Below are 24,151 nucleotides of genomic sequence, written 5' to 3' on the forward strand. Positions count from 1 at the left end.
AATAAACAAAGGTGAACGTATGTGATTAAAACAGAAATAGAGAGGAAGGTGAAGCAGCAACGTAGTATAATACAGATAATATTACAAATAGCAACTAAATTCTGTACGATCATTGAGCCCGTGGGGCTTGAGAGTTTGCAGAAGATAAATCCATTCAAGTTCTCTCTTGAGTAACAGTTTAGTGTTGTCTGTGCCTTCTTTCTTAGATACGATCTCTAGGACCAAGAATTTTAATTGAGCGATGGTGTGGCGTGCTTCCATGAAGTGGCAGGCAATGTTAGATTTCTCACTTTTTAGTCTGATATTAGACTTGTGTTCGTTTAGTCTGGTTTTGATTTTTCGTTCGGTCTTCCCTATCTTCCCTATGTATAGTTTGCCACATGGGCATTTGATGGCATAGATCAGATTGGTGGAATCGCAGGTGGCGTCTACATGGAGTTTAATATTGTGTCCTTTCATGGGGTGTTGTATTTCATTGCCCCTGATTACACTGTTGCAGTGGCCACAGTTCAGGCAAGGAGCCGAAACATTAAAGAAATATTGGCTAAACCTACCGAGTCAACCAAACGGCACCGTGGCACCCAACCTTGCCTGAACTGTGGCCACTGCAACAGTGTAATCAGGGGCAATGAAATACAACACCCCATGAAAGGACACAATATTAAACTCCATGTAGACGCCACCTGCGATTCCACCAATCTGATCTATGCCATCAAATGCCCATGTGGCAAACTATACATAGGGAAGACCGAACGAAAAATCAAAACCAGACTAAACGAACACAAGTCTAATATCAGACTAAAAAGTGAGAAATCTAACATTGCCTGCCACTTCATTGAAGCACGCCACACCATCGCTCAATTAAAATTCTTGGTCCTAGAGATCGTATCTAAGAAAGAAGGCACAGACAACACTAAACTGTTACTCAAGAGAGAACTTGAATGGATTTATCTTCTGCAAACTCTCAAGCCCCACGGGCTCAATGATCGTACAGAATTTAGTTGCTATTTGTAATATTATCTGTATTATACTACGTTGCTGCTTCACCTTCCTCTCTATTTCTGTTTTAATCACATACGTTCACCTTTGTTTATTGTTTATTAGTTTTACCCTTTCGTACACACAGTATCCACTCTGCACCACCCGTTTTCCCTTTAGCATTTCCCCTTAGCATTCACCACTCCAAGATGGCCCCCGTAACTCTCGGGCGCTAGTCCGTCATCACTGTTCGTGTAATCTTTAAGCAGGCTGTCTCACACGCGTCCGGGACAGCGAACGGATGACCGACTGAGAACGTCTAAAGACGCTACGCGTAACTTTGAAGTAAGACGATGAGATACTATGTTTTTAATATCTTTATTTAGTTCTTTTCACCAGCGGTAATTTTCCCTCCACATTCCCTACCCTTCACTGTAGCCTCGCGCACTAGCAATAACGCATCAGCCCATACACCATATCACTCCATTAGACTCCCCGACTCTCTTCACTGCGACACAGTCTCTCACCACTGCCCCCTTTTTGCTTCCTCCTCAGCTCTCCGTGACCAAGGGCACCTATGCCCGAAATGCATTGGAGGTCAATGTTTAAATGTTACGGATAACGACAGTTGGATATGCTGTTTAATATTCGAGTCAACTATCCTCAAATGAGTACAAATAACTGAAATGAAATAAACAAAGATATATACAACTGAAAGCGAAGCACTTTTGTGTGATCCAAATTGGTGTGCCTCACCAGGGGATGTATCTGCGGGGCTCCGCATACACAACTACAATAATAGTTTAAAGTGTTTCAGACGGATAACACTACCCTATGAGTGCACCCAGAATTCAGAAGCTTCTATCGACCAACCTACTCACCTTTTCGTTGTGCACCCCTCCTCTCCCACTATTTGTTCATTCGTAAGTCCGCCTACGGCGGGGTAGCACACACTCAACCATGCAATTTGACGACATCAGCAAGAGCACAGAAGCTAGAGCACATACATTAGCCTACGACGAATCGGAGAAAGAACGAATCTACTCGCTGATCGAGGAAGACATCAGCCCCTCCACCACCACAAGGAATAAAGAGCAATGTGTAAAGCAGCTAATTTACTTATCGAAACGACACATAAATCAGAAGCTCCATGCGAGCACACTTTTGCGCTATCACCGGGCACTCAGAATCCCACGTGGATTACGTATCTCTCTAAAACCGTCTCTTTGCAAAAATTCTAAGAGTTTTCTGAAGAAATGGAATGGAATATTGAATAAATGCAGTCTTGACCTCATATTACTAATCATTGAAGAACTAGCTGGCATACTAAAAGAATTAGAGTCGGAAATGAAAGAGATTGATAACGAAATTAAGAACCTACTCACATCGGAGGAACTTGCTACTATGTTGGATGAAACCAAAATTATACTTGACAAATATCAGAAGGAAATACACGAACGCAAAGTCAGAAAGTTCCGGCGTGACACGCTGGACTATAAGCTTGATGAGGTCTATTCGTGGGCTGATGTTTACGCCCAAAGACGTCGTAATCGACCATTTAATCCTCAAACGGATACTTCTTCATCTGACACCGACTCGACCACTCGTCCAACAAGAAGACCCCCAAACACCAGAAATATGCCTGACAAACAACAGGCCAGTACCAGCACAAATGTAAGCGCTTCCAACACCAGTGAAGAACAAACCACAGCAAGCTCTTCTCCTTTTTTAGAGATCGGCCCAGACCCTTCAGAAGACTCAGGCGGAGCAAGATCAAAAGAACGAGACATAAGTCCACCGGCCACAAGGAGCACAGTAGCCAAGAAAGACCAGAAACCAAAGAAACAAGTCTCGTAATCAACATTTCAAAAACCCAAATAAACCAGCACCAAATGAACCTTTTAGAAAAAGGAACGTCATTTATTCCCACGACATCTACCAACCTCTTGGAACTTGAGGTCAGTACCTTCAAGTTCACTCGCAAACTGAGATTGAGACACTTTTTTGATAATGTATTACCCCCATCCACCACAGAGAAAACAGACGAACTCATGGGCCTACGACCTCCAAGCACCTACCAGGCACCCATCAGCCATAAATGTATTGATTTGTTTGAAACACTGGTTCGCAAAGACTCAGCAAACATCAATTTCAAGGCACCCAGAAAAACCTACAACTTGACCAACAAGGATCGGGACACGTTGAAATCTTTAGCCAACAATCCGAGTATAAAACTCACCAAAGCAGACAAAGGTGGGGCCCTTGTTATACTTGACAGTGAAATGTACACGAACAAACTGTTGGAACACATTCAAGATACCGATACCTACATGGCCCTGGATTACAATCCTACCAATGAGTATCATAACCAACTCAAAGAAATTGTAAACAAAGCACACCAATCAGGAATCATAGAAGAACGCACCAAAAAATACCTGATAGTGGAACACCCTAAAAGTCCAACGATCCATATGTGCCCAAAAATTCATAAAAATTTGATGGACCCCCCATTCAGACCGATAGTATCCACCAAACGATCGATCCATGAAACCACCGGCAAATTCCTCGACAAATATCTACAACCACTGGTCACCCAATCATTCAGTTACATTAGAGACACGACAGAGTTTCTCACCAAATTATCACGCATCCAAACTTCCTGTAATGAACCCCTAGTGTTCTGCACAGCTGATGTGAGCTCACTATATACATCAATACCCCATGCGGGGGGCATTGAAGCTATAGAACAGGCCCTTCTCAAAAGCACCATTCACCCTGACATGCAAACGTTCCTAATGGAATTAATGATGTTTACCCTATATCACAGCTACTTTACAGTCAACAATCAGTGGTTTTTGCAACTTTCAGGAATGGCTATGGGAAACTGTGCTGCCCCGTCCTACGCCAATACCTACATGGAGAATTTTGAAACTAAACACTTATACACTCATCCAAGTTTCATAAAACATACGAAACTATTCTTACGGTACATTGATGACCTATTTTTCTTATGGGCAGACACCAAAGAATCCCTTCACAATCTCCTGACGGAGACCAACACAAAAGACCCACGGATTAAACTCACGTGGCAAATCAGTGAAACAGATATCGCCTTCTTAGATGTGCACATCAAGAACACGGCTGACGGAATCGTCACGGATCTTCACAGAAAGAGTACAGACCGAAATAATGCTCTCCATTTTACCAGTTTTCATCAAGGCTCCCTGAAAAAACATCTCCCGTACTCCCAAATGCTGCGCGTCAAGCGCATTGTATCCGATGAGACAATGGTTGACAAACGAATGATGGAAATGTCAAACAGATTTCGAGCACGTGGCTACCCATGCGACTGTTCTACAAGACGCACAATCCCGCGTCGCCAACACATCCAGACAGGACTGCCTGACAAAGACTCACAAGAACACAGAACAACGCATGGTCCTTGTGTCTAAATTTTCCACTGCTAGTGCAGCGTACAAAAAGATCATCTGGAAGCACTGGCCTATATTACAAAATGAACCCGACTTCCAAGGCATCTTCAATGAGCCGCCAATTTTTGCCCACACCAGGAGCCGAAACATTAAAGAAATATTGGCTAAACCTACCGAGTCAACCAAACGGCACCGTGGCACCCAACCTTGCCTGAACTGTGGCCACTGCAACAGTGTAATCAGGGGCAATGAAATACAACACCCCATGAAAGGACACAATATTAAACTCCATGTAGACGCCACCTGCGATTCCACCAATCTGATCTATGCCATCAAATGCCCATGTGGCAAACTATACATAGGGAAGACCGAACGAAAAATCAAAACCAGACTAAACGAACACAAGTCTAATATCAGACTAAAAAGTGAGAAATCTAACATTGCCTGCCACTTCATGGAAGCACGCCACACCATCGCTCAATTAAAATTCTTGGTCCTAGAGATCGTATCTAAGAAAGAAGGCACAGACAACACTAAACTGTTACTCAAGAGAGAACTTGAATGGATTTATCTTCTGCAAACTCTCAAGCCCCACGGGCTCAATGATCGTACAGAATTTAGTTGCTATTTGTAATATTATCTGTATTATACTACGTTGCTGCTTCACCTTCCTCTCTATTTCTGTTTTAATCACATACGTTCACCTTTGTTTATTGTTTATTAGTTTTACCCTTTCGTACACACAGTATCCACTCTGCACCACCCGTTTTCCCTTTAGCATTTCCCCTTAGCATTCACCACTCCAAGATGGCCCCCGTAACTCTCGGGCGCTAGTCCGTCATCACTGTTCGTGTAATCTTTAAGCAGGCTGTCTCACACGCGTCCGGGACAGCGAACGGATGACCGACTGAGAACGTCTAAAGACGCTACGCGTAACTTTGAAGTAAGACGATGAGATACTATGTTTTTAATATCTTTATTTAGTTCTTTTCACCAGCGGTAATTTTCCCTCCACATTCCCTACCCTTCACTGTAGCCTCGCGCACTAGCAATAACGCATCAGCCCATACACCATATCACTCCATTAGACTCCCCGACTCTCTTCACTGCGACACAGTCTCTCACCACTGCCCCCTTTTTGCTTCCTCCTCAGCTCTCCGTGACCAAGGGCACCTATGCCCGAAATGCATTGGAGGTCAATGTTTAAATGTTACGGATAACGACAGTTGGATATGCTGTTTAATATTCGAGTCAACTATCCTCAAATGAGTACAAATAACTGAAATGAAATAAACGAAGATATATACAACTGAAAGCGAAGCACTTTTGTGTGATCCAAATTGGTGTGCCTCACCAGGGGATGTATCTGCGGGGCTCCGCATACACAACCACAATAATAGTTTAAAGTGTTTCAGACGGATAACACTACCCTATGAGTGCACCCAGAATTCAGAAGCTTCTATCGACCAACCTACTCACCTTTTCGTTGTGCACCCCTCCTCTCCCACTATTTGTTACTTCCTTCTATACCACTGATGACTAATGATGGTGGAGGGGTCATTTCTCGTAGGAGCATGGGATATCCCTGTGATAGTTGTGAATCTTCATTTACTTGTGTCAAACCCTCTACCCTTTGCACTAGACTGTTCTCCGGTGATACGCCCCTAATCGGTTTGTTTTTAATGGATTCAATGGAACGTCGGCGCTCTGCCCTTCGTTCTGCCAGATCACATTCCCTATCTATGTCACCACCGAGCTTTCTAAAGTACGTGTCCAAAGTCCCTTTGTTGTTTCCCCCAGGGTCGGGCGACGAAATTTTCCCATGCATGGTAGCCATTAAATGAAGCTAAGTCAATGTCTATGATAAAGGTGAGCAAACAAACGGCTTACTTGACAATGAGAATGGTGGAGCAGAAAAATAAATGTTGGAGGGCTGGCCCAGCCCGGCCTCCTTCGGCCCCCGAACGGCCACAAAACGGTCCCGCCCTTGTCCCGGGCTTCTCCCGCGCAGCGGCAAAGGGACCTCCTTCTTATCAATAGGGGAGAATGGAGGACGGGTGGGCGGGGCCGGCAGGGAGAGCAGCCCAGGTGTGTCCAATGGGGCTCGCAGGGACTCCTGGTAGCTGGAGTCCCTGCTTCGCAGCTCGCAGCCCTGCCGGTAACAACACACACCCCAATGACCTCTGCTCCTCACTGACAGCTGATCCAGGTGCAGGGCGCTGCGGGACCCGTGAAGCGGGTCCGGCGAGATGTTAAGCTCCTGCAGAGATTACCAGGGTTAGTGGCAGCACCAGGTTCGGACGGGCACAAATTCAATCAGCAGTTCCCCAGGAAAGGGTCCCGCATACAATAACTCCAGGCACCCTTTTCACTCCGTGGACGGGGGGGCGGGGCCGGCAGGCAGAGCAGCCCAGGTGTGTCCAATGGGGCTCGCAGGGACTCCTGGTAGAGTCAACCTTTTACTAAAACTGAACCACCCTCTCAGATCACGCCACCCAAACCCCCTGAAACCTGCCCTACCAGGGCAATGCCAATTGGTGGCAAGACAAAAACAAACTCATACCATACCGAGGTTCCCCAGGGGAAGACAAGGCGGATACTACACCAGCAATAAAGTACTACAAAAAAAGTTGGAAAAAACTGTACTTCAAAAACAGAGCTACAAACAGCAACAGCAGCTCAATACTTGAAAGAAGATGCATTTGGTGGCTCCCTTTCTTTAGGAAAGCAAGGGAGCTTTCTGGTTTTACGAGACGCCAATAAAACGACTGATGCTGCTGTGTGAAAGTACATTTATTTTTCCTGCGTTAGCATTGTGTACTGTTGGAAAGCCTCGGTCGCCAATGATGTATCAGGCGTTTGTTCGTGTGCTAAAAAACATTGAGCAGCCTTAATCCTCTGACCTCTGTCACCTTGGAGAACCCGCCGCTCGTCAGCCCAGACGGAAACTGCCCAGTCTGGAAATTAAATTATAAATATAGATGCAATCTATTTTTCATGAGGTCCAAGATTAAATGATTGCACGCCGCGCCCTCTGTAAGAGTAAAAAGTGCAGGACTGTTCTCTTGAAGGGCCTGTATCTTTAAATCATCAGTTTCTTCAGATTCGAACAAATATCTGCTTAGTTATGACAATTTGAATTGTTTCTTATTGTCTAAAAATAGGTTCGTTGTTGCCCAATGCAACTATATACTCATTTGAATGAGCTTGAGAGGATCAGAGACTGATTAAGCCAAATAAAATAAAGCTCTGAGGGCCACATGCATCATCCCGACCTTTTGCGAATTCCAAATTGCGAAAAATAGGGAATCGCAATTTGGAATTCGCAAAATGGGATGCAGGTATATTTTCGCAAAATATTGGCGATTCGGTAAAAATCGCAATTTTTACCGAATCGCAAATATTATGCGAATTCCAAAGTGCAAATTCGCAATTCCCATTGATTCCTATGGGCCAAAGGCCCATAGGGATCAATGGGAAGGCTTTAACAAATTGCAATGTTCTTTTTGAAAATCGCTATTTGTTAATGCATTCCAAGGGTGCAGAGGGGGGTCCAAAGGACCCCGCCCTGCACCCCAGAAATGTAATTTGAAGTGCATGTTTCACACACACATGTCCTAAGGACATGTGTGTCTGAAACATGAAAGTTTAAAAAATGCATTTTTGAGCATTTTCAAAACTTTTCGCAAATTACCACGAGGTTCAACCTCGTGGTAATTTGCACCTCCTAATTGCTAATTCGCGATTACAAAAACAATCATGCATTGCTTTTAAGGAATCGCAAATTTGCGATTCCTTAAAAGCAATCGCATTTTTGGAAATCGCTAAAAATAGCGAATTTCACAAAAATGCATGATGCATCCCAAAAACTTATTTAGGAAGTGCAAACGCCCGAATTTACCGATTCGCACCGTTTGCACTTCCAAAATAGGTTGATGCATGTGCCCCTGAGTCGGGTCACATCCAATTCCAACAAGCATTTGCGATGCAATAGGTATCGCTTTTGCAAGAGTTTAAGCTATTGGCATTCTAAAGGACAATGCCTTTTATTTATCTGTTTTGATAATTAACATATAAATAAAAGGCATTGTCATTTACAATGCCAACAGATCAAACTCTTGTTTTTAAAGTTTTATATAGCGCGAACTAGACCTGAGAAATCGGGTATCAGAGCGCTTTACATGAGCACCAGTTTCGTCAGTGGCGGCTCCTCAAGGGAATGCTGCGGGCAGTGGGGTGGGATTGGGAGGGGCAGGGTGGGTGTAGTAACCTCCGGCATAAGGCCGAACAGAGTTAAGTAAATAAATAAATAAAACGAATTACATTGCATGCGCTGCAATGCAAGGCAGAGCGTGCAAGGTCATTTATTTTATTTATTTCTTTACATAACTCTGTTGGGCCATATGCTGGAGTTTACTACTCCCCACCCTGCCCCTCCTCCACCCTGCCCCACCGCCCCGCAGCAGTCCCTCAGGGAACCGCCACTGAGTTTCGTTACAGATGGACACATTCATTTTTGTTAGGCACGGGCGATTACGTTATTTGCCCAGAATCACAGGATGTTGAGCGTTTTCGCCGTGATTCGAACCCGATTACCCAGCTTCGAGGTCAACCACTTTAGCCGTGAGGCTACATCCTCTCCCTTGTAAATGCGAGACCTATTTCACTTCAAAGAAGTGGCCGCCATTGTCCCAGGCTGCTTGGAAAGTGAAAGCGTGCATGGCACGCTGAATTTTGCAGAAAAGCATGCCGTGTCTGCAGTAGAAGAAACTTGTTTAAAGAAAATAGTGCTTACAGACATAAGACATTCAGAGGAACAACAAAAGTAAGAGGGCCAGTCCCCATGGGAGGTTACAAATGAAGACAAGGCGGTACTAAGGAGGGACTAACAAGCCTATTAACTAATCAGAAGCCAGCATTAACAAAGGACAATGATACAAACCAATGTAAAATATGGGCAGAGAGTGGGCGAAGCTTCAAGTTCATACTCGAATACAGCATGTCTCGCAGAGCAGCGCATGCGCTGCCCAGGCTCAAACTAAAAAGATTTGCTTGAAATGGAAATATAAAAGTGCAGGTCCCCCTTGTCCCAGAGTACGTTTTTGGTGCAGAGAAGTGCTGGTACTCTCTCATTAAAAGCACTGGAGCAGTGCTGAGTACTATCCCTTCCAAATAAAAGAAGTGCAGGTACTGAGTACCTCATAGTACCTACCAATTTAAAACACTGGTAAGGATGAAACATTCTGCAGAGCATAACTCAGAGTGATTTTTACCCCAGTTTCTTTTTTAAAAGATTAACATGGCCCTTTCTCTTCTACCTCACCTTTTCCTGTCCTTCAATCCATTCCCATTGCTGTGCCCTGGTCTGGTTCTCCTGATGATGCTTTAAAGATGGAGGTACTCTTTTTTGGTGTAAGAGCAGATGAGCCCTGTCAGTTCTTTTGGCCAGTGGATGCTCCTCCTCTACTACTCCACACTAGCTCTGTCATATATCTTAGCATTAAGTTTGATGCTTAGCTGTCTTTTCTGGCTTAGGTTAATGGAGTGGTACGTACCTGTTTTGATCTGTTATGTGCACTCAGGAGGTTCCTATATTTTCATTATTTTTCTGCTCGGAAACTGGTAGTACAGGCCTTAATCACATCTAGTCTTGACAAAGGCAATGCACTGCATCTGGGCCTGCCTGATTACTTGATTAGTAAGCTGCAGGCTGTCCAAAATGCTGCAGCCCATACTCTTCTAGGCCTGCCTCTGAGAACTCATGTATTCCCTTATCTTAGGGAGCTGCACCGGCTTCCCATTAGGAAGTGGATCCTGGTACACATGGTGCTCCATCAGTCTGGCGCTGGGTACCTCAGAGCAAAGATCTGCTTCTATGCTCCATCCAGGCATCTGCGTTCAGCCAACCTCTTTCTGGCCAAAATCCCAAGGATTCAGCGGTTCAGAATGGAGGGAGGTTCCTTTTCATTCTTAGGACCTTCAATGTGGAACAAACTCCTTTTGGAGTTATGAAGCATTTCAGCTACCTCCCAGTTTCAGAAGTAACTGAAAACATGGCTTTTTAAGCAGGATTAGAGGTTATCTCTTTCAGTCAGTTATCACCCAGGTGCAGGGTGCCAGGATACTCCTTGGAGTAATAGATCACTAAAGAAATGCTCTTCACATTATATTACATAAATCACACCAATGCCTTTCTGTTTGCCTTTCAACACACGCTGTAGGTTGTTGGCATTTGTTTTTCCACTTGCCTGCCTTCCAAGGCAGGATCGCGACTGTGATAAGCTAGCAATGTCCGCCATCTTGGCTCTTACAGACCTCCATTCTTCTGTCACATTTTTGCCCCCATACTTTTGTGCAGAGTGGCAATAAGAGACGGCATTAGGTGGAGCTGGTTCAACCCCTTGATACGTAAACATGGGTAGCTGGATATTAAGCCCTTAAGTGCTGCCGTCGGCCAACGGTCGTCGCGAGCACTACCTTGCCAATGCTGCGCACGACCGTTGGCCGATGGGCCAGCATTCGTTCTTGGAACGTTCAGCACTGGGCGCTGAACGTTCGACGCTCCTAGGAGGTTAATTCATACAATCTGAAGGATATCTGCCACTCTTAAGATGAAGGTTGGAATCAATCTGAACATTTAACCCATTTTCCTCTAGGGTACAGCATCACTCCTGTGGACAAAACAGTCATCTGTACCCCAGCCTTTGGAGCGGCTTGGAATCCCCCAGGCAGCGGCCTTACCATACTGCCTGGATTTGTTCTTCTACAGAAGGACAGTGGCTCAGATGAGTTTTGGACTCCACCTGCTGTCCAGATGAGGAATCCATGCACTCCAATACTGGTCCTGTCCTGTCTACGAGGACCAGGGTGCACACATCAAGAGGACAGCTCCATACAGGACCACAAATCTAATTTAGGGCCTCAATTCTTGGGCAATTCAGGACAGCCAGCTATGTTTAGGACTGAGCATGGCAGTGAACAGAGGACTGTTTGCTTGCCGCTGATTGGTTGGCACTGTCAGGTCCGTCTTGCAGAAAAGCAGATAATCACCACACTTTGGCGGTATGTAGTCAGCTGACCTCACGCCTGCAGCACGCAATAACTATGCAGCCGGGTCGCCACCCAATTTCCTCTGCTACGTAGTAGTTGCAATTGTCACCTGAGTTGCTCTGCATTGTGCCATCCATGTGATCTTTGCTTGTGCTGTACTCGTCAGGATGTTACATGCAGATCAAAACGCATTAGTGGGGTATATGTCCTAGTGGCCAGAACATGTATTGTTATCATCGTTGCTATTACCGTTGCTTAACCCCTTCCATGCTGATGACGAACCCCAGCCGTCATGCACTACGGTGCTCGTGTGCTGATGACGGCTGGGGTTCGTCACGGCCCGCCCCTGTTCGTGTTGGTTACAGCACACCAGGGGAATCGCGGCCGCATGGAAAGGGTTAAAGAAATAGACTGTTTACTTCTGACATTACTCATTCTTGTGATTTTATGGCACCTCAGCAGGCGCACCGTCGTAATTTTCCTGAAGATAATGCATTGTATTCTCCTTCACAAAACTTTGATGCAGATTCCGTCGCTGTAACATTGAGAAGCATTGTTGATTGTGCCAATAGATTGAAATACAATAAACAGATTTAAACAAAAAATGTAGTCAGCTGACCTCACAGAATCTTTCCAGAAAGATGGGTGATCCCCATACCTTTGGGAGAGAACTGAGGTGAGGTGTCTGGTCTGTGTGGATTGAGAAGCCAGGCTGTCTCTGGGAATGCTGCTAAGCCTTACAGTCACCTCTGGGAGAGGGACTCATATGAAGGACCTCCAGCCAAGTGCCCTCTCACTTTCTCTTCCTGCTAACTCGCACATGTAAATTGATACTTGTATAGCGCACTACTCACCTGCAAGGGTCTCAAGGCGCTTGTACAAATACCGCTGTGGAACCCATCCTGGCTTTCCCTGTGAGGCGTCCACTCCTGGGCACCCCCAAGGTGGAGGCCAGGCATCCTTAGCGTTGTGGGGACCGTTGTGGAGATTAAGCAAGCTATTGCCCAGAGTTGCAGAGTGGGACTCTATGATTAGAATAGGCACCGAGGTGAGAATTATCAGGTCCGTGGAATTTTTTGAGCCCAAGACCCGCCGAGGCAGGGAATTGAACCCTGGTCCCAGGCTAGACCTCTGCATCAGGGTCTGCCGCTCTAACCATTGAGCCACACTTCTCCACTAATAGTGGAGAAGCTAGTATCACTGGTGCTGTGTCTACAAAGCCGCCACCACTCGGTTTTACTCAGGTTTCCAGAGGCCTTGCACTGGAAGGACTGGACCTCTCAGACTGCAGAGGTCTCAGAGCACCTACTGCCTCCCAGAACCAGGAAACTAGTGAATGCTGATTCCTTGTATGCAGGGGCATTACCAAGCCCCTATGTTGTTTAGCTGGTGCCACACAACTGCAATAAACTAAATGCAGCTGCCATCAGGGAATGCCCAGGTGATAAATTCAGTTACCTTTCAGCCTTGCGTCTGATCACCCTTCTGGGATAATCTGTGCAGCCCAGACTGTTCCCTGTTTGTTCCCACAAATTCCTGTAAGCTCGCAGGCCAGCATCGGTGTTAACCAAGGTCGCGACTCTAGTTCACCATTGAGGTTTGTCCAGAAACTGACATTTGCTCTTTATTCATGCAGATTGCTGTGGGGGGAACGTGGTCCCAGAACCATCCCTTCAAAGACGACACTTGCCTGACATGCTCAATCTTCGAGCCTCTCGTACTCTTAATAGCATCCACCCATGGTACCTCATTTCTCCATCAAGACGGCTCCTCATTTCCCCACCCAGGCCATACCTCATTGCTCTACCACCACATAGACCTGCAAATACACATTCAAGCTGTAGCTGCCTCATATCTCATGAATAATGCACCTTCCCTACAATGGCCCAAACTTATGTGATAACCAATGTGCCAAAATATGGGGATACTACCCAAGCGGGAATGAAGTAACCTAGGGTTCCATCAGTGGACTTAAACTTTCACTACCCCATGCCTGCTTGTTGGTTAATATGTTGCTGAGAAAGAGGGGTCCCAGTAAACAAACAAAGAATTATACACAATCAATCAACAAAAATCAATTGACAACAGTCTGCTAACATTGTTTTTATTTAAAATGTAGCTCAGCCACTTATTCAGGCAATTAAAGTAACATTTATAGCTTTTATAAAGTGCCCCAGTAAAGGGGGAGGGGGATTAGTGCAGTGAGTGTAGGAAGGGTAAGTGACATAAAAACAGAGCCAAAGGCTACAATCAATCAAAGATTATTAAGCTAATTCCAATTATTAGTGACCATAGGTTCCAAATTATTATTGCAACATAACATGCTTCATACATGTGCTGAATATCGTTGTTCATGGAATGAAGCTGAGAGATACACAAAACAGTTGACGTTTCGACCCCTATTGTAAAGGCAGGCAGAAGTTGATCCCTTGCATTGGGGTCTTCATCAGGACGAGAAGAAGGGGGGCACAACCTTTTTAGTACAAAAGGATTTTCTCATTAGGAACCAATCCACAATTTCAAAATTAAACAAATAGGCACATCAAAAACTAAAACAACAAGACATACCATAGATGCTTGTTATCGTAGGCGGAATGGGAGTGGTTACTCCCACAAAGCAGAATAATTAGGCTAGGTAAGGCCTAAGTTGAAAGGCAAATGTCTGGTCTCAAAACCACTGAAGAGTACTGGAAAGAACGTCGTTCTGAATGGGGACAAAACATTGACATAAATATGATGGTACAAAGAGGTAACAAAAAATGATTCGGTAAGTGAACTTAATTTCAGAGCCAGTATTGGTTCCAAATCAATGGGGTCATTAATATCAAACTCCCTGTGGTTGGGTGCACACCAGACTGTAAGAGGATGGTCACCGCTCATTAAGCCCGATATTGTGAGATACGGCATGGCCATGCCAAGTTGGTAAACTAAGGTGAAACCATCTCAAAATCAGGCGTACCTGGTTAAACAAATCGGTATCTAATGTGGACAATGGTCTCGGTCCAGATATTTCGTGGAAGAATCAGCAAGTCTGTGGGAAAAGGGACACAAGAGTGGGCTATCACTACTTGTGCTCTATTACTTGAAGGGGTCATTCAGAGTGGTAGACAATAGTACTGCCCTGGCAAAATCAAGCGTACCTGGTTAGACACACAACGTAATCTCCTATGGACAATGGTCTCAGTAAGCATACTACGTAAAGAAGGAATCAGCAATTGAAAATCTGTAAAGAAACAACCACAAGAATAAACTACCACTACTTGTGCTGTGTTGTGTGAAAAAGGACATTTCAAAAAAACATATCAGTCACCTGTTCAAAGTGGTAGACTAACGTAATACCCTCTCAAAATCTGGCGTACCTGGTTAGACAAATTAGTATCTAATATGGAAAATGGTCTCGATACATATACTTCGTGGCTAAGGAATCAGCAGGTCTGTAGGAAAGCAACATAAGAGTAAGCTATCACTGCTTGTCCTATATTCCATGAAAGGGATATAAAAAGTGGTAGACAATTGTACTACCCTCACCAAATCTATTATTATTATAAACCATTTTATAGCGCGCTCTGCTACTGGGGAGTATTCTGGCGCGGGGGAAAGAAGAAAGACAGAAAGCAGACCCTCACCAAAATAAGAAACTCTTAAATAGCACTGTTAAACAGATATGTCTTCAGATGTTTTTTAAATGCGGCTACAGTGGGTGTGGAGCGCAGGTGAAAAGGAAGAGCATTCCAGGCGCGAGCCACGACCACCGCAATCGACTGACCCCCAAGTCTGGCACGTTTGAAACGGGGGAGGGATAGTTGAAACATAGTGGAGGATCTCAGAGTCCGTGCGGGAACGTAGCTGATGAATCTTTTTCTCAGGTACTGGGGGCCTTGATCATGGATAGCACGAAACGCCAGAACCAGTGACTTAAACCGGATGCGCTGTGCAACCGGGAGCCAATGAAGTGTGCGCATCTCCACACGAACGCTCTTCCATCTAGGAATGTTAAATAAAAGACGGACTGTCGCGTTCTGGATGATTTGCAGGCGTTTGACCAGGTAAGAAGGAATTCCACTGAACAATGCATTAGCATAGTCCAACCTGGACAGTATAAGCGCTCGCGCAACAGACTCCTTTGCTTCTCTAGGAAGCAAGGGAAAGAATTTGCGAAGCATTTTTAAGGTCGCAAAACAGGTGCCAGTAAGTTTTTTAATATGATGTTTAAATCTTAAGTCCTCATCAAACCAGATGCCCAGGTTTTTGGCAGGTCTCCCCATCTCTTTCGGGCCTGGGATGTCAGAGGGCCAAAGAGTGCTCATAAACGAGGGGGGAAAGGAGCCATAAAAAAGAACCTCGGATTTGTCCTCGTTGCACTTCAACTGGGCCTTCGTCAACCAGCGAAATACCGAGGACAAACATAGATGGACTATAGAGGTATCCAAGTTATCATCAGGCCAGGTGAACAGCAGTTGGGTATCGTCTGCGTAGCCAATAATCTTAGCCCCGAACTGTTCAGCTAGATAAATCAAAGGTGTAATGTAGGCATTGAACAGAAGGGGGCTGAGAGTGGAACCCTGCGGGACACCTGTAAGCAGAGGTTCAGGCTCGGAGGCAAATCTATCGTACCTGGGTAAACATAACGTAATTTCATTTGGACAATAGTCTCAGTAAATCTACTGACCGAAGAGGGGATCAGCAAATGAAAATCTAAAGAAAGAGAAACACAAGAGTAAACTGTTACTACTTGTGCAGTGTTATATGAAAGAGGACATTCAAAAAAACTATCAAAAAACATACCAGTCACCTATACAAGGGAGGAATCGGCGAGCTAATTCAGGCCATAGGTGTTCACAAGCGGCATCTGTTGTAACAGAAGCGAGGGTCGCTATTAGAAATCTTTGTAAATATCTGCCGGCTCGGTTAAGACGAGATAAGATAAACGGGGTACCTGCAATGAGAGGAATGAATCCGTGTATCGGCAGCCATCGCGTAGCAGAATTCACGTAGTGGGATCAACTCTCTGACAGTAAACTATCGTTCCAATCACGTGGTATGATCGTTATTGAAATAGAAAAAGGGGCGAGCATAAAAGCAGTAGAGATGATGCATCGAGCGGCCATGTTAGAATGGCTGGTTCGCAATGTAATATGGAGCTGAAGCCATACGAAACCTTAATGTGGACTAAATTGCTATGTGAGAAACAATTTCATGCCTATTGTTTAGCATGAATTATGTGCACATTATTACAAAAACAAAATTAAGCAACGCTTATAATTATACATGATCCGAATGGAATTTTTTACAGTTATCACTCTGGGTTAATGCAATTTACACAAGAACAAACACCGAATATTGGCGTACCTGTCACATGACGGTAAAAGCCAATTCAGTGTCGCACATAAATCTTTATGAAAGAGTGTTCCATCATGAAAAACAAAGCAATCTTACATAATTAATATGGGCGTACCTGTCACAAGATGGTAAAGACCCATTCAACAAGAACACGTTGTTGACAGTTAAAATCAATAACCCTATATACTCCATGAATCAGGTAAGGAGGGGTCCTTTAATATAGTACATTGCAGAGGGGAGGGGAAAACACACCTCATTCATCGAAGCAGCGCTAGCTGAGAAAAAGAACTATCGTATTCATTGAGGCCATTGTTGATCGAATTGAAACGGAACATCCATTTCAGCTCTCTTACATTTAAGATCTCTGCAATGTTACCACCTCTAGGGCCAAGTGCACCTGTTCTAGAATGAGCCACTTAAGGCTTTCAGGGGAATGAGCTGCAGACTTGAAATGTTGCACCAGAGGTGCGCCCTGAGCTTCACAGCTGATCCTACTCATATGTTGTAGAACACGGACTTTGGCTTTTTGTTGCGTCTGTCTGATATATATCAGGTCACATGGACATAGAATAGCATATATGATGTTGGAAGAGTTGCAATTTGTGTGGGATATCATAGATGTTTTAATGTTTCGATACTCAAAATCTTTCGTCTGGATGGTGCTGTCACAGGCCATGCAGTGCCCACAACGATAGTGACCCACAATTGGTGGTAGGTTCCACATGGAAGACAAAGTGGGGTCTTGGGGACTCTGTAGGAAGGAGCGAACCACCGAATCACGTACACTTTTACCCTTTTTGAATGCATGAAGTGGGAGTTCTGTCTGATGTATATCATCGGCCACCAGTGCCCAATGCTGGTTAATGGTTCATTTGATTAAATTACTCTTTGTATAAAAGGTAGTCACGCATACAATGCGATCATTAAGAGTGTCTGGTTTGGTACTGGGGACAAGTAGATCCTCCCAAGGATTAAACCACGCATGTTTCCTTGCCTGGCGGACCAGTCTTTTAGGATAGCCCCGTTCTGAGAGACGGATTGATAGGTCTTTCGATTGAGCCATGTAGTGATCTTTGAGAGAGCAATTTCTTCGGATCCGAAGAAATTGCCCGAAGGGTAGGTTGTCACGGAGAGCACGGGGATGATGGCTGGTATATTGTAACAATGAGTTACGTTCGGTGGATTTGTGATATACAGTTGTTTTGAGTAAACCACCGTCATCAAAGATGGTGATATCCAAAAAGTCTATTTTATGTTGATCAGAGTGTAAGGTGAATTGAAGATGGGGAGACTGTTCGTTCAACCAGGTATGAAAAGATGTTAATAGGTCAGAGGGGCCATTCCATAAGCAGAGAATGTCGTCGATATATCTCATCCAGTGACCCAAATGGTCTCTGAATGGATTGAGATGGTTTAAGACAACATTTTCCTCAAAAGTCGCCATATAGATAATGGCCACCTCTGGGGCAAATGGAGCCCCCATTGCGACCCCCTTCGTCTGAAGAAAGAATTGATCCTTAAAGATAAAGAAATTTTTGGTCATGGCAATTCTTAACAGGGCAATAATAAACTCTGTGGGAACTGCCATAGGGGCAGTGCGCTGGTTTAAAGCTCGGGTCATTACAGCCAATGCTTCTAGCTGTGGAATGGATGTATACAATGAGACCACATCACAAGTTACCAATATCTGTTTGTCAGCATCAAAGGGAAGATTCTCTACAAAGCCTATGGTGTGCATGGTGTCCCTTAAATAAGTATTGGTGGTTTCCGCAATGGGTTTAAGAAAATAGTCAACATATCTACCCAACGACTCTAGCATGGACCCACACCCCGAGACGATCGGTCTACCGGGGGGGTCTGACATGTTTTTATGAATTTTTGGCAACGTGTATATAGTGGGAGTTCTGGGGTTCTTTTGGTTAAGGTAGTTGAATTCATGTTCAGATAGAAAACCCAATTCGAGCCCTTCTTTGGTAATTTCCATTATTTCTAGTGCCAGGGATGCGGATGGATCGGAACGGAGTCGTTGGTAACTGACTCCATCGTTCAGTTGGCGGAGAATTTCATTTTCATACTTCCCCACGTCTTGGATGACAATGGCACCGCCTTTATCGGCGGGCTTGATGACCACTTTGTTGTTTGATGCAAGAGATTGTAAAGCCAATTTTTCAGATTTATTGGTGTTGAATTTGACATAGGTCCTTTTGTCTAATGTCTGACAGACATCCCTCCATACTACTTCCTCGTATGCCAAAATTTTGTGAGACATAGCATATGCTGGTGGGACAAAAGAGGATGGTAACCTAAGTCCGGTATCAGAGTGTTGTTGAGAGGGAACAGTATTCCTAATAAAATACTTGAGTCGGATCTTCCGGAAAAATTTGCATAGTTCAGTTTTGACAGCAAAATTGTCCGGTAAGTTCGTAGGAACGTAAGATAACCCCTTGTCAAGTATTTTCTGTTCATCATCGGTCAAAGTATAGCTGGATATATTGACCACTGGGTTGGTTGGGGGTGTTGATTCTACCATCGGTAAGTCTTGCGGCGTGTTGTACATTCCCCATGTTGTTCGGGTTGGAACTGAACCTGTTTGGGGGGTTGACCCTGGCCTGCCCCCCATGTTTGTGGGTTCTGAGTTTGACCACGTGTTTGGCCTCTGGACGAGTTGTTGCCCCTGCCTCGAGGTGGTCGCCATGGACCTGGGCCTTGGGCCAAAAAAGTACTGAATTGTTGAGGATAATAACCAAAGTCCTGGAATGAATATGTGTTGTTCGGACCAGGATATGTATGGCTTGGTCCTGCTTGGTCCTGCTCTCCTTCTGAACTGTACGAGGAGTCAGAGAAGGTGGGATAATTGCGTCGACCGCAAAAAGAACCATGGCCCCTGTTTGTGAATCTGCCTTGATTGTCTTGACGATAATAATCGTCCTGTAGGTACGGATAGGTCTTTTTCTTATCGTACAAACGCAGGTCACGGGCCAGTTTCTCTAATTTTTTGTTTTGGGTGGTTAGTTCAAAATCTTTCAGAGAGGTGTCCAAATTAGTAAGAGTTTCCTTGGCAGAGGCAAAACTGGCATGTGCAGAAATCTCAGCCTTCAGTTGGTCAATCTCAGAAGTAATTATTTTAATCTGTTCAGCCGCCGTCTCCACACCCAACACCATCCAATGGCGAGAGCAGTTGTTGGAGACGTGGCTGAAACCTTCCCTAAATTTGGGAACTTCAGTAAAGATCGCAGGTTCGATCTTGATTTGCAATCCAACAGGAATAATATTTTCTTTCAAATATTTAGTCAGTAGATGGCCATGCCACCGAGTTCTTATCAACTTCTTTTGAAGACATTCTAAACGTGAGATCTTGTCTTTCAAAGTGAAATCGATGTTGGGGATGTCAGATGAAAGGAAATTATTTTCAGGGTTGGCCAATAGTTGGTCAATGTATGCTTCAGAGTAGGAGAGAAGATCACTCTCCACCATGATGGGCTAAAACAAAAATGAGAATAAATAAATCAGAGTACCAAAAAAAAGAACCTCGCAAGCAGCGCCTGCTCGAAGTAAGTTGCAAAAAGGGGGGTTCACCCAATAAAGTCACTGGGACCTGGGTACATATGTTGCTGAGAAAGAGGGGTCCCAGTAAAAAGAATTATATACAATCAATCAACAAAAATCAATTGACAACAGTCTGCAAACATTGTTTTTATTTACAATGTAGCTCAGCCACTTATTCAGGCAATTAAAGTAACATTTATAGCTTTTATAAAGTGCCCAGGTAAAGGGGGAGGGGGATTAGTGCAGTGAGTGTAGGAAGGGTAAGTGACATAAAAACAGAGCCAAAGGCTACAATCAATCAAAGATTATTAAGCTAATTCAAATTATTAGTGACCAGAGGTTCCAAATTATCATTGCAACATAACATGCTTCATACATGTGCTGAATATCGTTGTTCATGGAATGAAGCTGAGAGACACACAAAACAGTCAACGTTTTGACCCCTATTGTAAAGGCAGGCAGAAGTTGATCCCTTGCATTGGGGTCTTCATCAGGACGAGAAGAAGGGGGGCGCAACCTATTTAGTACAAAAGGATTTTCTCATTAGGAACCAATTAACAATTTCAAAATTAAACAAATAGGCACATCAAAAGATAAAACAACAAGACATACCATAGATGCTTGTTATCGTAGGCGGAAAGGGAGTGGCTACTCCCACAAAGCAGAATAATTAGGCTAGGTAAGGCCTAAGTTGAAAGGCAAATGTCTGGTCTCAAAACCACTGAAGAGTACTGGAAAGAACGTCGTTCTGAATGGGGACAAAACATTGACATAAATATGATGGTACAAAGAGGTAACAACAAATGATTCGGTAAGTGAACTTAATTTCAGAGCCAGTATTGGTTCCAAATCAATTGGGTCATTAATATCAAACACCCTGTGGTTGGGTGTACACCAGACTGTAAGAGGATGGTCCCCGCTCATTAAGCCCGATATTGTGAGATACGGCGTGGCCATGCCAAGTTGGTAAACTAAGGTGAAACCTTCTCAAAATCAGGCGTACCTGGTTAAACAAATCGGTATCTAATGTGGACAATGGTCTCGGTCCAGATATTTTGTGGAAGAATCAGCAAGTCTGTGGGAAAAGGGACACAAATGTGGGCTATCACTACTTGTGCTCTATTACATGAAGGGGTCATTCAGAGTGGTAGACAATAGTACTGCCCTGGCAAAATCAAGCGTACCTGGTTAGACACACCGTAATCTCCTATGGACAATGGTCTCAGTAAACATACTACGTAAAGAAGGAATCAGCAATTGAAAATCTGTAAAGAAAGGACCACAAGAATAAACTACCACTACTAGTGCTGTGTTGTGTGAAAAAGGACATTTCAAAAAAACATATCAGTCACCTGTTCAAAGTGGTAGACTAACGTAATACCCTCTCAAAATCTGGCATACCTGGTTAGACAAATTAGTATCTAATATGGAAAATGGTCTCGATACATATACTTCGTGGCGAAGGAATCAGCAGGTCTGTAGGAAAGCAACATAAGAGTAAGCTATCACTGCTTGTCCTATATTCCATGAAGGGGGATATAAAAAGTGGTAGACAATTTTACTACCCTCACCAAATCTATCGTACCTGGTTAAACATAACGTAATCTCATTTGGACAATAGTCTCAGTCCCCAAGACCCCACTTTGTCTTCCATGTGGAACCTACCACCAATTGTGGGTCACTATCGTTGTGGGCACTGCAAGGCCTGTGACAGCACCATCCAGACGAAAGATTTTGAGTATCGAAACATTAAAACATCTATGATATCCCACACAAATTGCAACTCTTCCAATATCATATATGCTATTCTATGTCCATTTGATCTGATATATATCTGACAGACTCAACAAAAAGCCAAAGTCCGTGTTCTACAACATATGAGTAGGATCCGCTGTGAAGCTCAGGGAGCACCTCTGGTGCAACATTTCAAGTCTGCAGCTCATTCCCCTGAAAGCCTTAAGTGGCTCATTCTAGAACAGGTGACACTTGGCCCTAGAGGTGGTAACATTGCAGAGATCTTAAATGTAAGAGAGCTGAAATGGATGGTCTGTTTCAATTCGATCAACAATGGCCTCAATGAATACGATAGTTCTTTTTCTCAGCTAGCGCTGCTTCGATGAATGAGGTGTGTTTCCCCTCCCCTCTGCAATGTACTATATTAAAGGACCCCTCCTTACCTGATTCATGGAGTATATAGGGTTATTGATTTTAACTGTCAACAACGAGTTCTTGTTGAATGGGTCTTTACCATCTTGTGACAGGTTGGCCCATATTAATTATGTAAGATCGCTTTGTTTTTCAGGATGGATCACTCTTTCATAAAGATTTATGTGTGACACTGAATTGGCTTTTACCGTCATGTGACAGGTATGCCAATATTCGGTGTTTGTTCTTGTGTAAATTGCATTAACCCAGAGTGATAACTGTAAAAAATTCCATTCGGATCATGTATAATTATATGCGTTGCTTAATTTTGTTTTTGTAATAATGTGCACATAATTCATGCTAAACAATAGGCATGAAATTGTTTCTCACATAGCAATTTAGTCCACATTAAGGTGACGTATGGCTTTAGCTCCATATTACATTGCGAACCAGCCATTCTAACATGGCCGCTCGATGCAGCATCTCTACTGCTTTTACGCTCGCCCCTTTTTCTATTTCAATAACAATCATACCACGTGATCGGAACGATAGTTTACTGTTGGAGAGTTGATCCCACTACGTGAATTCTGCTACGCGACGGCTGCCGATACACGGATTCATTCCTCTCATTGCAGGTACCCCGTTTATCTTATCTCGTCTTAACCGAGCCAGCAGATATTTACATAGATTTCTAATAGCGACCCTCGTTTCTGTTACAACAGATGCCGCTTGTGAACACCTATGGGCTGAATTAGCTCGCCAATTCCTCCCTTGTATAGGTGACTGGTTTGTTTTTTGATTGTTTTTTTGAATGTCCTCTTTCATATAACACTGCACAAGTAGTAACAGTTTACTCTTGTGTTTCTCTTTCTTTAGATTTTCATTTGCTGATCCCCTCTTCGCGCAGTAGGTTTACTGAGACTATTGTCCAAATGAGATTACGTTATGTTTAACCAGGTACGATAGATTTGGTGAGGGTAGTACAATTGTCTACCACTTTTTATATCCCCTTCATGGAATATGGGACAAGCAGTGATAGCTTACTCTTATGTTGCTTTCCTACAGACCTGCTGATTCCTTCGCCTTGAAGTATATGTATTGAGACCATTTTCCATATTAGATACTAATTTGTCTAACCAGGTACGCCAGATTTTGAGAGGGTATTACGTTAGTCTACCACTTTGAACAGGTGACTGATATGTTTTTTTGAAATGTCCTTTTTCACACAACACAGCACAAGTAGTGGTAGTTTATTCTTGTGGTCCTTTCTTTACAGATTTTCAATTGCTGATTCCTTCTTTACGTAGTATGTTTACTGAGACCATTGTCCATAGGAGATTATGGTGTGTCTAACCAGGCACGCTTGATTTTGCCAGGGCAGTACTATTGTCTACCACTCTGAATGACCCCTTCATGTAATAGAGCACAAGTAGTGATAGCCCACTCTTGTGTCCCTTTTCCCACAGACTTGCTGATTCTTCCACGAAATATCTGGACCGAGACCATTGTCCGCATTAGATACCGATTTGTTTAACCAGGTACGCCTGATTTTGAGAAGGTTTCACCTTAGTTTACCAACTTGGCATGGCCACGCCGTATCTCACAATATCGGGCTTAATGAGCGGTGACCATCCTCTTACAGTCTGGTGTACACCCAACCA

Source organism: Lissotriton vulgaris, chromosome 7, assembly GCF_964263255.1.
Source record: "Lissotriton vulgaris chromosome 7, aLisVul1.2, whole genome shotgun sequence".
Taxonomy (NCBI): domain Eukaryota; kingdom Metazoa; phylum Chordata; class Amphibia; order Caudata; family Salamandridae; genus Lissotriton; species Lissotriton vulgaris.